This window comes from Myotis yumanensis, unplaced genomic scaffold (genome assembly GCF_028538775.1).
Source record: "Myotis yumanensis isolate MYYU_CA2020_CCGP unplaced genomic scaffold, mMyoYum1.0.hap1 SCAF_3, whole genome shotgun sequence".
Taxonomy (NCBI): Eukaryota; Metazoa; Chordata; class Mammalia; order Chiroptera; family Vespertilionidae; genus Myotis; species Myotis yumanensis.
Window position 1 is genome coordinate 132,121,518 of NW_027223754.1, and position 20,603 is coordinate 132,142,120.

Here is a 20,603-nt window from a genome sequence, read left to right on the forward strand (position 1 = left end):
CACAAAGAAAAAGCCATCTGAGGACACAGCAAGATGGTGGCCATCTCTAAGCCAAAGAGAGAGCCTCAGAAGCTACTAAACCTGCTAACACCTTGATCTTTTGACCTCCAGAACTGTGAGAAAATAAATTTCCATTTTTATGTGTCCCCCTACCCCCAAAAAACACAAAAACCCACAAATAAATAAAACCTCCAAACTCTTTGATACTAGCAGATACTAGCAGTGCTATTGTCAAAACTGTTCTACAATACCAGCAAGTTTTAGGAGAAATTTTCTTCCCAGTAGTGGGCTAGTATTTTCCACAGGAAACAGTGGTTCAGGACTCATACTAATTTTGTCCATGGGAATTTAAAAGAAGACACATTTTCGTGGTTTAAGTTACACATGGTCATTTTGAGAGCCAGAAACACTACTTTAATATACCCCAAAGAACTATGATTTGAAAGTATCTTTTTCTCAGAACAGACACAGTTGTGAAAAAAAACTATTACTTTTTTTTTTCAAGGTCCATGCTTTATGAACACACGTCTGATTTGGTACACAAGATTCTGAGTTCATTGTATGGATTCTGAAACCAAGTTGTTCAAAGGTAAATTCTAAAACCATGGCTGAAGTAGCAAATGAATATATCAAAACGAAAATTTCATCCAAATGAAAATTGTAATTAAAATGAACACCAATACACCAAGTTCCTTTAGAATTTTTCTAAAGGGAAATATTCTATTCTAATTAATCTTTCATATAAATTCTTTTGCTGTTGCTCTTTGGTCCACCTGAGCATTTATGTAATTTTGGAATAATAAATACCCAAGATAAATGAGAGTCATTACACATATTTTCTTAAGAACTTGAATATGTCTTTGAATAGTACATTAAAAAAATGTAGGTTTTTGTCCTGGCCAGTGGCTTAGTTGGTTGGAGCATCATCTTATACAAAAGGTTGTGGGTTTGATTCCCAGTCAGGGCACATACCTATGTTGCAGGTTTGAGCCCCAGTCAGGGTCGGGGCATGTAAGGTAGGCAACCAATAGATGTTTCTCTCTTTCTCTATCCCTTCCTCTGTCTCTAAAATCAATAAAACATATCCTCTGGTGAGGATAAAAAGAAAATGTAGGTTTATAAAACAATTTCAAGGTTTTGTGTTTTTGGAATACTGTCCATAATTTTCTTGACATTTGTAATAAAAAATATCATTAATATTTCACTTTAATGATACAGTGCTCTGGAGCAAAATTACAATAGAACAAAATTTCATCTGAAGAGCTGTACTGCACCCCGTAATCATGCTAAATGAATTCATTATGACTAGTATTATAAGCCTCAGACATGCAATTAGAGTTTGGGTCATTCTAGGAAAGAAAAGTAATTTTTTTTTCCTTTGAAAAATAGTACTTATTCCTTTCTGTTATTGTTATCACCTCTAGGTTCATTTAAAAATTCTGGATTGTTATCATAGTGATGGTATTAGTATGTTTTCTAGTTCCTTCTCAGGGAAGGTATTAGTAAGAGGAGGTTTAGGAATTAATCTTGTAAGTAATTTGTAATTAATCTTGTAAGTAATTTACAAGTAATCTTGTACATAGTAATTTCTAAAAGTCTCTTGTCACTTGCTATTCCAATGAAACTACAAAAGTGAGATGAATCTTATCTCAATTTTATTTCCTATATTATGCTTTTCTCAGGATCTCTTTAATTGTAGCGCACATCAGGAGATTCAGAATAAAAGGACTTATTCCACAGAGAAGTTGAGAGATAATTAGTCAGTTTGGAACTTTTTGCCTGTATCCAAGGCAACCATCTGGCTTAGTGGAAACCAACAACTGTCACCCACAGTGTTCCTATCCAACAGACAGGGGATTCCTAGAGAATTCCAGGAGCTGAGGAGAAGGTAATATGGTGGTAATGGAGACAGCAGAGAGAAGAGATATACAGATAAAAAAAATAAAAGAAGACTGGTTGACAGCCTCATGATAAAATACTGTCCTGTATATACCTCTGTCAGTTGTCTAAATTTTCACACCCACCTACTGGCCCTGGTTGAAGAGAGTATTTATTTATTTATTTATTTATTTATTTATTTATTATTTATTTATGCCAAATTGACTTTTAATCCCATTGGGTTTGAGTTTATTTACTGGGTAGTTGAAAATATATTCAAATTTTCTTTTTAAAACATTTTTTATTTCTTGATTTTAGAGAGAAAGATGGAGAGAGAGAGGGAGAGGGAGAGAAAGAGAAACATTGATTTGTGGTTCCACTTAGTTATATACATTCATTGGTTGCTTCTCATATGTGCCCTGACTGGGTATCTAACCCTCAACTTTGGCATATCAGGATAATGATACCCAGCCAGGGTCGAAAATATAGCCAAACTTTCTTCAACCTACATTGCCTAAGAAACATTGACTGAGTGCCAGGCATAGTGCTAACTGCGAAAAGAAAGGAGCCAAACATATATTTTGGTACTTACGTGGCAGGCACTATCCTAAGTGCCTCCTAAAGATTCCTTCCTATGAGGTAGTGTGACTATGAGCATCCCTCTTTAATAGACTAGGATACCAAGCCACAGTACACCCCAAAACACCTAGCGTTAAGTAACTGCTAAGGTATAGAGCGCCATACTCTCTCTAAAGTAGATGTGCTAAACCACTGCCTATACACTGCAGCATAACCTGAGGATAAGAATCAGCGACTGCTTTGAAAGACCTCAGATATCTGAACCAAGTGGAAAATGTGCTCTGCTCAGTGATGTGAGCCATGAATGCTGAATGTGTGTCTCTTGGTTAGAGCGTCTGCCTGCGTGATCCTGTGGCACCTGAACTTCACTTACCCCATCTGTATTCCCCACTGGACTGTTAGCTCATTGAAGGCAGGGCTTCTATCTTTTGCACTATTGTGCCTCTAACTCCTGCACAAGGAATATGTATTTCAATATTTATCTGAAGTTAGAGACCGGCAGCCCAATCACCTTTCCTAGCTGAGTGACGTTGGGCATGCCATAGAATTTTTTGCTTTACTTTCTCCCTCTAAAACAGTGGTTCTCAACCTTCCTAATGCCGGGACCTTTTAATACAGTTCCTCATGTTGTGGTGACCCCCCAACCATAAAATTATTTTCGTTGCTACTTCATTAAATATATTTATTGATTTTTTTACAGAGAGGAAGTGAGAGGGATAGAGTTAAAATGTGTCCCAAAATTCATGCAAGAAGTAATTTTGATAGAAAACACAGGTTTACAATTAAAATTTGTAAATTTTTTATTGATTCATAAAATATATAGTATATGGTTATGTATGGAATAGCATATCAGGTAAATGGCCTCCACGGCTTTGCTGGCACATATGCACTCCTTTGTTGAAATTTTCCATGACCGTTTTTGCATAAATGTGGCTGAATTTCGATGAGGTTCATTTTCATCTTGATGGTTTGGTTAATCGACAAAATTGTCACATTTGGGGTTCAGAAAATCCACGAGTGATTGTTGAGAAATAAATGCATCCACAACTTGTCACTGTTTGGTGCAGATTTTGGGCTGGAGGCATCATTGTTCCATTCTTCTTCGAAAATGCGGCTGCTCAGGCAATAACAAAAGTGTGCATGTGTGCCAGCAAAGCTGTGGAGGCCATTTACCTGATATGCAACTCCATACATAACCCTATACTGTATACTTTATGAATCAATAAAAAATTTACAATTTTTAATTATAAACCTGTGTTTTCTTTCAAAATTACTTCTTGCGTGCATTTTGGGACACCCTTTAGAAACATCGATCAGCTGCCTCCTACATATCCCCTACTGGGGATGTGCCTGCAACCAAGGTACATGCCCTTGACCAGAATCAAACCTGGAACCCTTCAGTCTGCAGGCCAATGCTCTATCCACTGAGCCAAACCGGTTAGGGCTGTTGCTGCTTCATAACTGTAATTTTGCTACTGTTATGAATCGTAACGTAAATATCTGATATGCAGGATGTAATTTCATTATTACAAATTGAACATAATTAAAGCATAGTGATTAATTACAAAAACAATATGTAATTATATATGTGTTTTCTGATGGTCTTAGGCAACCCCTGTGAAAGGGTCGTTCGACCCCCAAAGGGGTCGCGACCCACAGGTTGAGAACCGCTGCTCTAAAAATGAGAGTAATGCAAATCTATCTTCTGTTTTTTAGTGAACACTAAAAATATGTAATATTCAATTAAAAAGTAGCTGTTGGCTGCCTCATGAGGATAAATGTATTCAACAAATACTTATTTATTGAATAATACAATACTTACTTTTCTGTGTGGTCTCCAGAGACAACTGTAAATTGTCTTCCCCAGAGTTTGGAGTAGGTCTCAACAATAATTTAATTTTATTGAATTCAAAATCACAACTTTGGTAACCTCTTTACACATATGAAGAGGTAATAATCTGGCAGTAATGCATTACATAGACATTATAAAGCCGTGAGAAAAGCCAGGCTGCTCTCCCCTTCCATCTACTTTCTTGCTTTACACATCACCATCATTGCCTTATCCATGTACAGCCTCTACACTACTTCCTTGTTTTGTTCTGACTCCCAGTGTTAGGAGGACTTAGACCTTGACAAAGTTTTATGTTTAATCACTTCACCACAGATGGTTTGCCTTCTATGTTACACGTGGGTTTGTAGGACACCACAGCCCTAAATACAAAAATTACCCTTTATTGAGAACTCATTATGTGGGAGGTTCTATGCTAAGCATTCTTAAAATACCATCTCATTTAATCCTTATCATATATATGAGTTCATTACTAGAATTATTTTTATCTTAGAGATGAGGAAACTAAGTTGCAGAGCTTGTTCAAGGTCAAAAAGCTACTAAGTGGTAGGGCTTCTATATTCCCCAAGTCTGCCATATGCTCCATTATCATCATTGCTGAAGGTGAGCACATTATATTCTTTCTACAAGCGCTTCGATGATGGAAAATGAACCAATTGAGATGCATTTTGAAGATAGAAAAAGAAAGTATAATGAAACCTTTATAAAGCATACAAGATGCTTTCTTGTGCTCATGTAAATCAATATACAAAAGGAAGAATCAGAAACTTTAGGAATAAATAATTAACTAAAAATGATTTTAAGTGCTCTCCTTTTAACTCCAAATGAAGCTTCTTCTTTCAACTCTCATTGAAACCTTTCCTAATATTTATAGATAACCTCACCCTAAATAACCTCATCCATCTTCTCAGGAAAAGAGGGAGATCTTTACATTTTTAAAATGTGACTGAGTTTATTTAATAAGAATGTAATAAAGAAGGTTTAGAAAAGTTACGGCAAAAGAATTATTTATGAAATAAAGTAAAATATACAACTATTCTAATATTATGTTGCTTATTTTAAATAATTTTTAATCTCAAAACTGTTTTAGATTGACAGAATTATTGTAAAGCTAGTTCAGAGAGTTCCTATATACTTCTCAATCAGTTTCCTTATTATTAACATTTTATATTAGTATAGTACATTTGTCATAATTAGTGAACAAATACTGAAAATTGCTATTTACTAAAGTCCACCCTTTGGTCATATTTCCTCAGTTTTTTTCCCTAATGTCCTTTTCTGTTCCAGAATCTCATCTTGAACACCACATTACATCTAATTGTTGGGTTTTCTTGATTGTGACTGGTTTTTGAGACTTTCCTTATTTTTTATAATCTTGACAGTTCTGAGGAGTACTGGTCAGATATTTTTTTTAAATGTTTATCGATTGGGATTTGTCTGATCTTTTTTTTCCTTATGGTTAGATAGAGATTGATTGATTGGTTAAGAGCATGTAAATATAAACTAGTCAGCAATAGCAGAGTCTGTGGTACCTAACCTGACAAAATGCCCTGGAAATGGAATGGGTTCTTGATTAAAGGGAATGGAATTTGACCTTCTTTAGAACTAAATTCCCCGAAACTATCAGGTTAATAAAATAAACTGAGAAGTATTGCTCTTTAAAGAGCTGGGACTTACAGGTAGGTCACAGAGAGAAAAGGAATGGTGGAAAAGCTTACGGGTACACAGGACTGGACAAGGAGATGGATTTGGGATTGGAGGGTACAAAGTAACCAGAATATCTAGACAGTGAATAGATATATGCAATAAGGGAAAGCATGGTGCTTTCACAGTAGTTTAGAAACAGGGCTTCTGACAAAATTGGGATAGTCAAAAACTTGAAGGTAAGGCTCCCAAGCTCATTTTATAGGTCCAGCATTACCCTGATCTCAAAACCAGACAAAGACAATACAAAAAAAAACCACAGGTCAATTTTCTTAATAAATATTAATACAAAAATCCTCACCAAAATATTAGCAAATGGAATTCAGCAATACAGTAAAAAGATCATTAACCATGATTAAATGGATTTATTTGCAGAATGCAAGGTTGGTTCAATATCTGCAAATCAATTAATGTAATATACCACATAAACAAAAATGATAAATATCATATGATCATTTCGATAAATATAGAAAAGTATTGGACAAAATCCAACATCCATTTATAATAAAAACTCTCAGCAAAGTTAGAATAGATAGAATATATCTCAATATAATAAATGCTAGATATAACAAACCCACAGATGTTCAATGGTGAAAGCTGAAGACTTTTTCTTTAAGATCAGGAGCAATACAAGGATGTCTACTTTTACCATTTTTATTTAACATAGCATTGGAAGATCTAGCCACAAAAATCAGACAAAAAAAGTAATAGGTAATTGAATGGAAAGTAGCAAAACTGTCATTATTTGCAGATGGCATGATACTATCTATAGAAAATCCTAAAGATTTCACTAATAATAATAAAAAAAACCCATCTATTAGTATAAATGAATTTAGTAAAGTAACAGGATACAAAATGAGTACTCAAAAAAAAGTTGCAATTTTATTTTTTTAAACTTTTTAAAAATATATTTTTATTGATTTCAGAGTTAGGAAGGGAGAGGGAGAGTGATACAAAGATCAAAGATGAGAGAGAATCATAGATTGGCTGCCACGTGCAAGCCCCCTACTGCGGATCAAGCCCACAACCTGGGTATGTGCACTGACAGGGACTTGAACCATGACCTCCTGGTCCATGGCTCCAAGCTCAACCACTGAGCCACACTGGCCGAGTAGAAATCTGTTGCAATTTTATACACCAATAATGAATTATCAGAAAGAGAAATTAACAAGTCAATTCATTTTCAATTGAATTAAAAAATAAAATGCCTAGGAATAAATTTAACCTAGAAGGTAAAAGACCTGTACTCGGAAAACTATAAGGTATTGAAGAAGATACAGATAAATGGAAGGATATACTGTGCCCGTAGATAGGAAGAATTAACATTGTCAAAATGTCCATACTCCCTAGAGCAATCCCTATCAAACTAACAATGGCATTTTTCACAGTATTGGGACAAATAATCCTAAAATTTATATGGAACCACAAAAGACTCCCACTATCCAAAGCTATCTTGAGAAAGAAAAATAAAGTTGAAAATATCATGCTACCTAAAATCAGCTATAGTATGAGGCTATAAATAATAAAAACTATCTGCCAGCAATCTAAAACGTGTTGGAGAGAATGTGGAGAAAAGGGAACCTATGTCCACTTTTGATGGGATCGTAAACTAATATGGAGATTCCTCAAAAAGTAAAAATATGCTGACATAAAAACAGAAGCATAGATCAATCGAACAGAATAGAGAATCTAGAAATAAATACAACCCTGTATGATCATTTTATCTGTAACAAAAGAGGCAATAATATGAAATAGGGTAAAGACCATGTCTTCAATAACTTACGGTGGGAAAACTGGACAGATTCATGCAAAAGAATAAAACTGGATTATTTTCTTACACTATACATAAAAATAAAGTCTAAGTGGATTAAAAATTTAAATGTAAGACCTGAAACTATAAAACTCCTAGAAGAAAACATAGTAATCATGTTGACATCACTCTTAGTAATATTTTTTGGATATATCTCCTCAGGCAAGAGAATCAATAGAAAAATTAAACAAGTGGGATGACTCAAACTAACATTTTTAAAGGAAAGGAAACCACTAACAAAATACAGACAACCTACCAAGTGGAAGAAGATATTTGCCAATGATACATCTGATAAAGGGCTAGTAGCCAAAATATATAAAGAACTAATACCCCCAAATAATTCAATTAAAAATAGGCAGAGGACCTGAATGGACATTTCAAGAGATCATACAGATGGCTAAAAGACTGATGTAAAGATGTCCAGCATTGCGAATTCTCAGGATAATGAAAATCAAAACCACATCATACCTGTCACAATGGCTATCCTATATAATAAAAGCCTAATATGCTAAGTGTCTGGTCGACTAGTCAGCTGCTCAACCAATCAAAGAGTAATATGCTAATGATATGCTAAGTCCACTCAACCACTTGCTATGATGTTCACTGACCACCAGGGGGCAGATGCTCCAACCAGTAGGTTAGCTTGCTGCTAGGGTCTGGCTGGTCAGGTCTGAGTAAGATGGGCAGAACACACCCTGGAGCCCTCCCACAGTCCCTCCCTAGCTGGCCAACCTCCCACATCCTTCCCCAGCCCTGATCATGCACCAGTGGGGTCCCTCGGCCTGGCCTGCATGCTCTTGCAATCCAGTACCCCACAGGGGATGTTGGAGAGCTGGTTTCAGCCTGATCCCACAGGCCAGGCCGAGGGACCCCACTGGTACATGAATTTGCGCACCGGGCCTCTAGTCATTAATAAATCAACAAAGAAAAAGTGTTGGAGAGAATGTGGAGAAAAGGGAACCTATGTGACTCTTGGTGGGATTGTAAACTGATATGGAGATTCCTCAAAAAGTAAAAATAGAAGCATCATATGACCCAGTAATCCCACTTGTGGGTACCTATTCAAAGCAATCCAAAATACTGATTTGAAAAGCTATATAGACCCTTATTTTTATTGCATCATTACTTACAATAGCCAAGATATTAAAGTGACCTAAGTATCCATTGATAAGTGAATATATAATGAATATTTGATGCATATATACAATGAAATATTACTCAGTCATAAGAAAAAATGAAATATTGCCATTTGCAAAAACATGGATAGACCTAGAAGGTATTATGCTAAGTGAAATTAAGTCAGACAAAGAAAGATAAGTGCCACATGACTTCTCTTATACGTGGAATCTAAAACATCACAAACAAAATAAACAAAGCAGAAACAAAATCATAGATACAGAAACAAAATCATAGATACAGAAAATAAACTAATGGTCTCTAGAGGAGAGGGGGTTGGAGAATGTTTGACAAAGGTGAAAGGAATTAAGAAGTGTACTTGGCAGTCATAAAATAGCCATGGTGATACAGTATAGGCAATCTACACTAATAAAAGAAAAAAGATGCAAATTGTACCTTCGTGATGCCCACCAGCCAATCAGGAGTGAGTATGCAAATTAACCCAACAAAGATGGCAGGTTAATTTGCATATGCAGGCGCCAATTGGCTGGGGGTGGGGCAGGACGCTTATGTAGCCATAGTGATGACGTAGGCATTCCGCACCACCCAAGCTGCTTCAGGCTTCTGGGCAGCGTGGGAAGGCAGAAAGGCGGCTCCAGGCTGGAATGAAGGCAGAAAGGTGGCTCTCTGGGCCAGAGCAAAGGCGGTGCCTGCAGCCAGGGAAAGGAAGGGCCATTCTAGCATGAATCTTCGTGCATTGGGCCTCTAGTATAGTCAATAATCCTATATAATAAAAAGCCTAATATGCTAAGTGTCCAACTGTTCAACCGTTTGACCAGTCTCTATGACATGCATTGACCACCAGGGGGCAGACTCTCCAACAGGTAGGTTAGCTTGCTGCTGGGGTTCGGCTGATCGGGACTGGGTGAGACAGGCCAGACATGCCCTGGAGCCCTCTCATGGTACCTCCCCAGCCCTGATCGTGCACCAGTGGGGTCCCTCAGCCTGGCCTGCGCCCTCTCACAATCTGGGACCCCCCGGGGGATGTCAGAGAGCCGGTTTCAGCCCAATCCCCGCAGGCCAGGCTGAGGGACCCCACCGCTGCAGGAATTTGTGCACTGGGCCTCTAGTATTGTAATAACTATGTACGCTGTCATATGAATACTACACTTATTGGGGTGATCACTTCTGAAGTCATATAGCTGTCTAATCACCATGTTGTATACCTGAAAGTAATATAATATTGTATGTCAACTGTAATTGGAAAAAAGAATTTAAATCACACAATGGTGCCATATGGACTAGTGAAAGCCCTGAGGGAAGGAGAGCTCTGTACAGAGCACATCAGTTAGACATGTAGGGTAGGCTACAGCCTCAAAGAAACATCAAAATCATCGAATTTGTATATGTTTATTATAGAATTTAATTCAGCTACAAGGGTGCCCAAAGCCAGTGGTGAGAGCCAGCCAGCACTAGGCTGAGATTGTGGCTTGGTCTTGTTCAAGTTGAGGTGACCTTGGGCAACTAAATCCATCTCTCTCTGCCTGTGTTGCTTTATCTACACAATTGAAACATTAATACCCGCTGCACAGGCTTCAGGGAGTGTAGTGTTTGCAAAGTGTTTCACCCAGTGCTTTGTCAACAGCATGACCTTAATAAGTGTGAGCTATTTTTGTTATAATCATCAAGTCATTAGATTTGGTTCTGGAAAATATAAAGACTGAAACAGACCAAAATAATAATGAAGAGATCAGGTGGGTAGTTTTCAATAAATATTTATTGAGAGACTCCTTAGGTTCAGGCATTGCTTTATGTTCTAAGTTTGTAAAAGTGAACCAAACAGCAAAGGCTCTACCCTCTCAAACCTTTTGTGTTTGAATAAAGAGAAAGACAAATGATTAAATAAACCTATACTATGGGCTGGGCAGTGAATACCAATATAAAAAGATAAAGTAAAACTGGCAAAGCAATAAAGAATGATAGAATTGGTCATAAAAGGGGGTGACTATTTTATATAGGAATTATCAAGCAAGTATTATGTAGAAAATGACATTTACCTAGAGCTCTGAATTTAGGGATGCTCCAGGCATCTTTAAAGCAGATGCAAAGGCCTTGAGGGGAGCCTGCTAGGTGTATTTTGAAAAATACATCTATTAATTCCTGTTGGGAAGAGGAGTAGGCAATGATGCAAGGATGGGGACCAGCTCATAGAGGCAGTATGATCAAATCTAATTTCTAACAATTTACACTAGAAATCTAGGATGTTATGCACATTATTATTGATTAATGTTGCTGATTTTAATATTGACTTTGCTTCTAATCATTTTCTTTCCAATCAGTCACCTAATGGTCAGTTTTAATCCCCATAGCACTTATCTTTGGTAAGGCAGATTAAAAAATCACAGATCACATTGCTACTTTAAAAAATCAGCTCTTCTTCAATTTAGAAGAGGATTAAGTGGATAAAATTTATGAGTGTCTACTTGCATGTGTCCAATTGTTTTTAAGAAAAGGAATTCATCATCCAGGTAAATGTGATATCGCCATGATATGCAGATTAATAATTTAGTTCCTAGAATTAAAAGTAAGCTCTGCAAAGCTTTGTTTTAGTTTTTTTCTTTTATTATAGGCTTTTAAAACATATAATTTAAAAACTGAATAAGTAGAAATGTTAAAAGATGGTACTCTTCCTAGATATTATCCCATATTTCTCAATTTTTTTGCATCTTTGTCTGTTTTGATTGCTTTCATGGAAGCATATTAACTTTTGTAAATCAGTTTGTCTGAATTTAAGAGAGTATTGCCTTAAGCAGTTATATAAAATAACAAAATTAAAGGCAATTTGTCATCTCCCAAAAAAGTGTGCTCCATTACCTCCTAATGAATTTTTGAATGAATATATCTTCCTTCTTTAAGTGGCTTTTAATCTTTGTCACACCTTTTTCTATTCCCCTTTAGTTTTGTACAGAGCATTCAGAGGGCAACCATCTCGGCTGAGTCTTTCACACAGAAACAGAAACAAACACATCATCCTTCTTCCTGGAAGTCATGTGGGAATCAAAGGAAAGCATTCCAAATCATTTTCATTTTTAAAAAATAATAATTAGGGTTACTTTGAATGATTGCAGCAATAGAAAAATAATTAAAATAGCACAGCTAGATCAACAGAATTTCCCGATTATGTTTGGGGAACAGTGACTCCTATCAGCTTGGTTCTTCTTCCAGCTCTCTGGATGTTCCTTTGACACTGTTGTGAAATCTCCTTTCATACCCAGCCAAGGATGCCCCATGCACATTCTACCATTCCTGTCCTGCATTCTCTCTCCAACCTGGCCAATCATGCTGGTGTAGGGGCTGCTAGGTGAGATTGGAAGGGGGGAGGGCTTGCTTCTTTTGGTTTTACTCCTCTGTCTGTTTGCTTCATGAAGCTGATTACTTCCTGTTTTCTTGTTCTTTCCAGGATCTCCCAGAAATACACTGTCTTCACTCAGAAGTGGTAGTTCCTTCCAGTAGCAACAGTTTTCTGTTATTCAAACACTTTTAGTGTAACAGGAAGAACTACACTTGACCCCTAAATTCCCAGCCCCTGATATATACATACTTTCTCTCAGTTATTCAAGAAAACATTAATCTAGATTCTAGGTGCTGCTGTGAAGGGCTTTTGCAAATGTAATTAAGATTTCAAATCCATTGCCCTTAACATAGGGAGATAATCTTTGGTGGGCGTAGCTTAATTAGGTGAGCCTTAAAAAACAAAAGGATGTGGTCTTTCCTGGCAAGAGAAATTTGAAGCTTAAGAAGAATTCAGTGTCAGGGTGCTTCTCTGCTGATAGTTTTGAAGATGAGAGGGGCAAAGAAGACAGTCCATTCCTACAAACTAAGACTGGCTCCCAGTTGACAGCCAGCAAGGGAACAAGGACTTCTATCCTATGACTGCAAAGAAGAAAATTCTGCCAGCAACCAATGAACTTGAAAGGCAACCCTGAGCCTCAGATGAAATAGCAGATCTGGCCAACACCTCAGTCACAGCCTTCTGTGCAGATACTTTTGCAGAGCTATAAACTAATAAATGGGTGTTGGTTTAAGCTGCTAAATTCATGATAATTTGTTACAGAGCAATAGAAACTAATACAATAGCCTACATATATGCCCCTTTTAGATTCTAGCACCAACTTCTTCCATCTCTATTCCTGGCTGCTGCTCAGTTGATTGATTGGAATCATGAATCACACACCTAAAATCTTAGGCGGAATCATGTTCAACCACACCCTTGGTCCTGTCTCCAGAGCACTCCTTTGAGAAGGCTAAAAAGGGCTAATTCAAATGTAATCCTGATATTTGGGGGGCTAGCAATTGGAATCCATGCCAGCAGGCTAACCTATAATGAAGTCATTACCTCCTTCCCAGAAACTGGTTTTGCAGAATCTGTTACAGAGGCCATAAACCTGTGAACAGTGCACTGCCCGGAGGGAGGGTTGTTATCCCTGGTGCCAGGCCTGGCCAGGCCAGGCCATCAGATATGGCCTAGAGACCTCCAACACCTGAGGGCCTCTTGCAAAGCCCGAAAGAATGACTGGAAGCATAATCCATATTTGCGGGACAAAGACCACAGGGAGATATAAAATGAAGGCCCCTGCATGTTTCGGTACTCTGATTTGGAAATTACCTCCCGGAGTTCGCCGGTGTAATTAAAACAGTGTTTCTCCACTTCTTCAAAGCATTGCTTGGTTTTTCTGGGGTCTTCTGCAACACCTTAACATCTTTTGTAATCTGACAGACCGATGATTTAATGTCCAAATATCAAGTGCTGGTTCCTTTTTTGCTTAATAGTTTCTTCCTTAATTTATCTTGTTCCTTCTGCATTTTAGAATAAGCAACAAAGAGGAATCAGGCTGTGTCTTTAACACTTTGCTTGGAAATTTACTTGACTAAATATTCAAGTTCATTATTTATCAGTTCTGCTTTCCACACAACAGCAGGACACAATTCAACTACTTGTTCTGTCATTTTGGAACAAGGATTGCCTTTCCTCCAGTTTCCAGCATCATGTTCCTCTTTTCCTTCTAAGATCTTACCAGAAACACCTTTAGTGTTTATATTTCTTACAACATCATGTTCATGTCTATATGTTTTCTTTTCAGATGATAAAAATTTTTTACGCCCCTCACTTCTCTCTGAGCTCTCACCAAAATAACTTTAATATAAATATTTCCACTTTCTTTTTAAAGCAATATCAGCTTTTAAAATCATGTATTTTAATATTCTTTCAGCTTTTACCCATCATTGTATTTGAAAGCCATTTTCACATTCTTAGGTATTTGTTACAGTGGCACTCCACTTCTTGGTGGTGCCATAAGCTGTATTAATTTCTAGAGACTGTTGAAAAAAATAACCACAAGTTGGGTGGTTTAAAACAACAGAAATTGGTTCTCTAACAGTTATGAAGGCCAGCAGTCTGAAATTAAGATGTTGGCAGGGCCATGCCCCTTCCAGCTTCTGATGGCACCTGTCATTCCTTGGCTTCTGGCAGCCTCTAATCTCTGCCTCTGTCTTTATATGGCCTTTCTCCTTTGTCTTGGTGCCTCCTCCTCTTGTTATAATAATACCAGTCTTTGGATTTAGGGACTTCCCTAAATCCAATATGATGTTATCTTGGGGGCCTCAACTTAATTACAACTACAAAGACACTCTTTCTAAATAAGGTCACATTCATAAGTACCAAGGATTAGGACTTGGACATAACTTTTTAGGGGGCATCATTCAATACATTAGAGATCCCCAATGACCAATAAACCACAAACCCCAGGCTTGGGTGAGCTTCTCTTGCTGTCAACACTGCACAGATATTGTCGATGTTGTCAGATGTTATCTCTGGCTGTGTCCCTCCACTCAGAGAGGACACCTGACAGCTCATGCCTGGTTTCTCAGAGATTTGTCCCCATGCACCTCTTGCTTTAGCCACATAATTTTGCTTTAATAAACCATAACCCTGAGTGTAACAGCTTTTCTGAGTTTTGTGAGTCCTCCAGGGAATCATCAAAGGTGAGGGCAGTCTTGAGGACACACAACACACCCCTCCTCAGGGGCCTGAGAAGCAGTTCCTTAGGTCCCCTTCTTATGCTTCTAAATTTTAATAATCCCCACTCTGTTCTCCCAGCCCTAAGGCTAGTAGCTGCTTTGTGCTGTCACTACCTCCATATTAACATAGTGAGGGTTCCATTTTGAAATTTTCAGTTCTTCAATTTTAACTTAAGAATATTTATATTAAGTTATTTCTGTTAAAAAACAACAACCAAATAAACAAAGGAATAAACAACTGGTGTGGTTTCTGTCTCCCGAGTGGACCTTGATAGATACATCATCCTTTCTCTTAATTTCTTCTCATTCTATCTGCTTTTCCTTGGGCAGTACTATTCTGTGTGATATTGACCATCTAGCAAAGGCCATTGTGCTGGTCTCTAAATAAACATCTAACTATACTGGGCATCTCCACTTGGCTTTTCCATGAGAACCTACATTCACTTTATTGTCTCAATCATAAATCAAATGGCTCCTCCTTCACCTTCCTCTCTCTACTGCATCTAATTAGTTTTTTTTTAATCTTTATTGTTGAGAGTATTACAGATGTCTGCCTTTCTCCCCCACCCATTCTCCCCTCCACCTGGCTCCAGCCCCACTCCAGTCTTCACCACCTTATTGTCTCTGTCCATAGGTAATGCATATCCTATATAATAAAAGGCTAATATGCAAATAAACTGAACAGTGGAACAACCAGTCGCTATGATGTGCACTGACCACCAGCCATGTGAGTGGAAATTGGCAGTCGTCAGCAGCAGGCAGCAGAGCGTGGAACATGGCGAGTGTTGGCCATGGCAGGATGGTGAAGCAGGTTGAGCTGGAGCGCCAGACCAAGGCGGTGCACCAGTCACTGTAATCAGGGCGAGCCTCTGGTGGTTACTGAAAATTATTTGCTCCCGTTGCTGCACTGCCGCCTGGTGCTTGCACCTGCTGCCAAACTCACTTGCACCCACTCGGCGTTATCAGTGGGTGTGAGCAGTGGCTGCCAGCCCTGATCGCCCCTCAGGGTTTCTCTACCTCCCCCTGCTCCTGAGAGGTGATTGGGGCTGGCAGCCGCCTCTCGCACCTGCTGCTGGTGACAGGCTGGCACCAGAGCCACCTCTCGAACCCACTGCTGGCACTGGCTCTAATTGCTCTACGCCATCAGTGAGTGTGAGTGGGGCCATCACCATCAGAGTGTGGAAGCGGTGGCAGAGACAGGAGCAGGGCTGCCAGTATACAGGGGACTGGGGGCACAGAAGATGGGCTGAGACCCGCCCCTGTGCCCACTGCAGCCTCGTGGCTCACAGTTCCTTTCAAGGTGCACGAATTCATGCACTGGGTCCCTGGTAAGCATATACGATCTCTGGATAATCCTTTCCCACCCCTCCTTCCTCCTTCCCTTTAAGATAGTGTATTTTCAGATGTAATTCTTCAGTCTGTTCCATGTTTCCATGCCTTTGATGCTATTTGATTAATCAACTAGAGGCCCAGTGCACAAAATTCATGTAAGGGGGTGGGTGGGTCCCTCAGCCCGGCCTGCACCCTCTCCAATCTGGGACCCCTTGGGAGATGTCCAATTGCCAGACCTAAACCAGCAGTCAGACATCCCTCTCGCAATCTGGGACCACTAGCTCCTAACCACTCGCCTGCCTGCCTGCCTGATTTCCCCTAACTACCTCTGCCTGCCAGCCTGATCGCCCCCAACTGCTACCCACTGCTGGCCTGATAGGCCCCTAACTGCTTCTGCCTCAACCCCTGCCACTGTGGCTTTGTCCGGAAGATGTCCAGTCTAATTAGCATATTACCCTTTTATTAGTATAGATTTATTTTGTTCATTAGATTTCTTGTTCGTTTATTTTGATTTTTAGATTCAACTGTTGGTAGATATGTATTTATTGCCATTTTATTGTTCGTATTTTTTAATTTCTTCTCCTCCTCCTCCTCCTCCTCCTCATTCTCCTTCTTCTTCTTCTTTCTCTTCTTAAAGGATACCTTCAACATTTCATGTAATACTACTTTGGTGGTGATGAACTCCTTTAGTTTTTTTTTTCTTGTCTGTGAAGCTTTGTCTGACCTTCAATGCTAAATGATAACTGTGCTAGATAGAGTAATCTTGGTTATAGGTCTTTGCTATTCATCACTTTTAATATTTCTTGCTACTCCCTTCTGGCCTGCAAAATTTCTGTTGAGAAATCAGCTGACAGTCATGTGGCTGCTCCCTCATAGGTAACTAACTGTTTTCCTCTTGCTGCTTTAAAGATTCTCTCTTTGTCTTTAACCTTTGACATTATAATTATGATGTGTCTTGGTGTGGGCCTTTTTGGTTTCCTCTTGCTTGAGACTCTCTGCATTTCCTGGACTTGTAAATCTATTCCTTTCACCAGGTAGGGGAAGTTTTCTGACGTTATTTTTTCAAATAGGGTTTCAATACCTTTCTCTCTCTCTTCTCCTCCTGGCATCCCCATAATGTGAATGTTGGTACACTTGAAGTTGTCCCAGAGGCTTCTTACACTATCTTCATATTTTTGGATCCTTTTTAAAATTTGTTTTGTTTTCTCTTCTGACTGGGTGTTTTGTGATTCCTCATATTCCAAATCATTGATTTGATTCTCAGAATCCTCTACTCTACTCTTGAATAGCTATAAATTATTCTTTATTTTAGTTAGTGTATAATTAATTTCTGACTGGTCCTTTTTCATATCTTCAAATTTCTCCCTAAGATCCTTGAAAGTCTCACTAAATCCCTCAAAGCTCTCATTAAGTGACTTATAGCCATTGTTTTAAACTCTGTATCCAGTAGTTTGCTTGCTTTCATTTCTTTCATTTGAGACATAATTCTTTGTCTCTACATGTTGGCTGTTTCTCTGTTTGTTTCTATGTAGTAGGTAGAGCTGCTATGTCTCCTGGAATTGGTAGAGTGGACTTGTGCATTAGGTGTCCTGTAGGGCCCAATGTCTCACCCTCCCCAGTCACCTGAGCTGGGCACTCTAGGTCTACTATTGTGTGGGGTGTGTGTATAGTCTTGAATCCCTTGCTCTTCACAGGATAGTCTTGTTGTAGTTGAGCCTTGATTGCTGTTGGCATCACTGGGAGGAATTGACCTTTAGGCCAATTTTCAGTGAGGACCAGCTGTTATTATAGTGGAAGAGCTGCTGTGCAGGAGACACCACTATGAAGCAGGATTTGCTCCAGTGGGGCCTTGGTGCTTTTTGCTTGAGTCTGCTCCTTGAGTGTGTCGCTTGTGGATGTGTAGAGTTGTAATCTGGTATCATCTGAAGCTGTCCACCAGGTGCACTGGCTCTGAGTCCTCCCGGAAGGTGCAAAGTCAGCCACTTCCTGGGGCCACCAGGCAGGAGCTACAGAGAGATCTACAGATGGCTGGTACTTGTGTTGGGCTTAGAAGTGCCCAGGCAAGGCCAAGCTATGAAGCGAGACAGGCTGTTGCTAGTGCCAGGTCTTGGGCCTCTTATTGTTATGTATGGGGCATAGGAAAATGCCAGCTGCTGCTTGTTTAAGAGATTTTAGGAAAGTCTAAAGTCTGAGCCAGGACAGGGCATTCAGATGAAAAAGCAAACAGCTTGGTTGGGGCTGCAAATTGGATGAGGCAGGGTCTCAGGGAATCACCAGGGTGGAATGAACAGTGTGAGCCAAGCTATGGTGAGGTCCCAGCACAGGAACAGTGACCCCTATGAGCACCCTTGTCTGAGAGACCCCTCCTCCCCCGAGTTTCTGCTGTGATGCCAGACAATCTAGTTTCTCCCCAAATGTCCCAGCATGCTGGGCCTTTAAGAGGAGCTCCCTGGGACTCCAGCAGATTCAGTGTCACTCAGCCACAATCCCTGCTAGTTTTTACAGCTCAGAGTTATGGGGGCTTCCTTCCTCAGCTCTGGAACCTTGTGCTTAGTGGTCTGGGGTGGTTCTTGAATCCCTTGCTCTTCACAGGAAGCCTCCACAGCTACAATATCTCTCTGGATTAAAAAAAAATGCCACACACGGTTACAGACCAGCCTGTTCCATGCCTCCGTCCCTCCTACCAGTCTCAATGTGCTTTCTTCTTTGCTTTTCTAGTTGTAGGACTTCTATTTAGCCAGATTTCCGGCAGTTCTGAATTATGGTTATTCTGTATTTTAGTTGTAATTTTGATTGGTTCTGGGAGGCAGCAAGTACTGGCATTTTCCTATGCCACCATCTAGGTTCTTATCTAATTAGTTTTTACATTATTTTAACCTCCTATGTTCTCTTTTGTCTATATTAGTTTATTTATCCCCCTGATTTGAAAGACAGTTCAGTATGAAAATAGGATAAGGGTTGAGATGAAATAGACATGGGCTTGAATCCTGCCTCTCTTATTATATGGCAAAATGAGCCAGTAATAATATTCTCACAGGGCTATTTTAAGGAATAAAAATGAGTGGGGACAAAGTCCCAGATCAGTGGCATTGATCACACAGTAGATACTCAAATAATTTCATTCTTCTCTCCCTTGTCATTTGTCTTCATCTGTTTGGGCTGCTATAACAAATACCATAAATGGGGTGGCTTAAATAACAGAAATTTATTTCTCACAATATGGAGGTTGGGAAGTCCAAGATCAAGGTGCTGGTTAATTTGGTTCCTGGTGAGAACTCTCATCTTGGCTTGTAGACAGTTACCTTTTTGCTTTGACCGCATGGGGAATAAGTAGAGAGAGAGAGCAACTCTAGTGCCTCTTCTTCTTTTTTTAAAATATATTTTTATTGATTTCAGAGAGGAAGGGAGAGGGAGAGAGAGATAGAAACATCAATGATGAGAGAGAATCATTGATCAGCTGCCTACAGCATGCCCCCTACTGGTGATTAAGCCTGCAACTCAGGCATGTACCCTGAACAGGGATGAAATTATGACCTCCAGTTTCATAGATCAATGCTCAACCACTGAATCACATTGGCCAGGCTCTTGTGCCTCTTCTTAAAATGGTACTAATTTCATTCATGAAGGCTCTTCCTCATGATTTAATTATGTCCCAAAGATCTCACTTCCAAATATCTTCGCAATGGACATTAGATATCAAGTATATGAATTTTGGGAGGACACAAATATTCAGTCCATTGTTTCTTTTACCATATTATAATTATCTCCTGGCTGGTGTCATTTTTCTCCTGCTGATTATCCATATGACTGTCAAAAACACCTTTCCAAGAAGCTAGCTTATTATATTACTAGAGGCCTGGTGCACAAAATTTGTGCATGGGGGTGTGTCCCTCAGCCCCACCTGTGCCCTCTCTCAATCCTGGACCCCTTGGGTAGGGTCCCTAGGCCTAGCTGGCGATCAGGGCCTATCGGGGCTTTCCTCTCCCCAGCTGCCTGCAGCTGGCCCTGCCCCTGCCACTGTCACTGCTTGCCATCTGTGTGGCACTGCCTCCCTGCTCCCCTACCACTAGTCACTTACTCTGCAGGTGAAAAGCATGGGGTGCAATTGCTTGGCTGTCTTGGGCCTTCCTCTGCAAGGCGATCCCTGGCCAGCCCCACACACCCGTCACAGCATCGCTGGCCTGGGCCTCACTCTGTGGGGTGATTGATCATGGGGCCCCCAGATTGATAGCCCCGCAGAGGGAGGCCCTGTTGGCT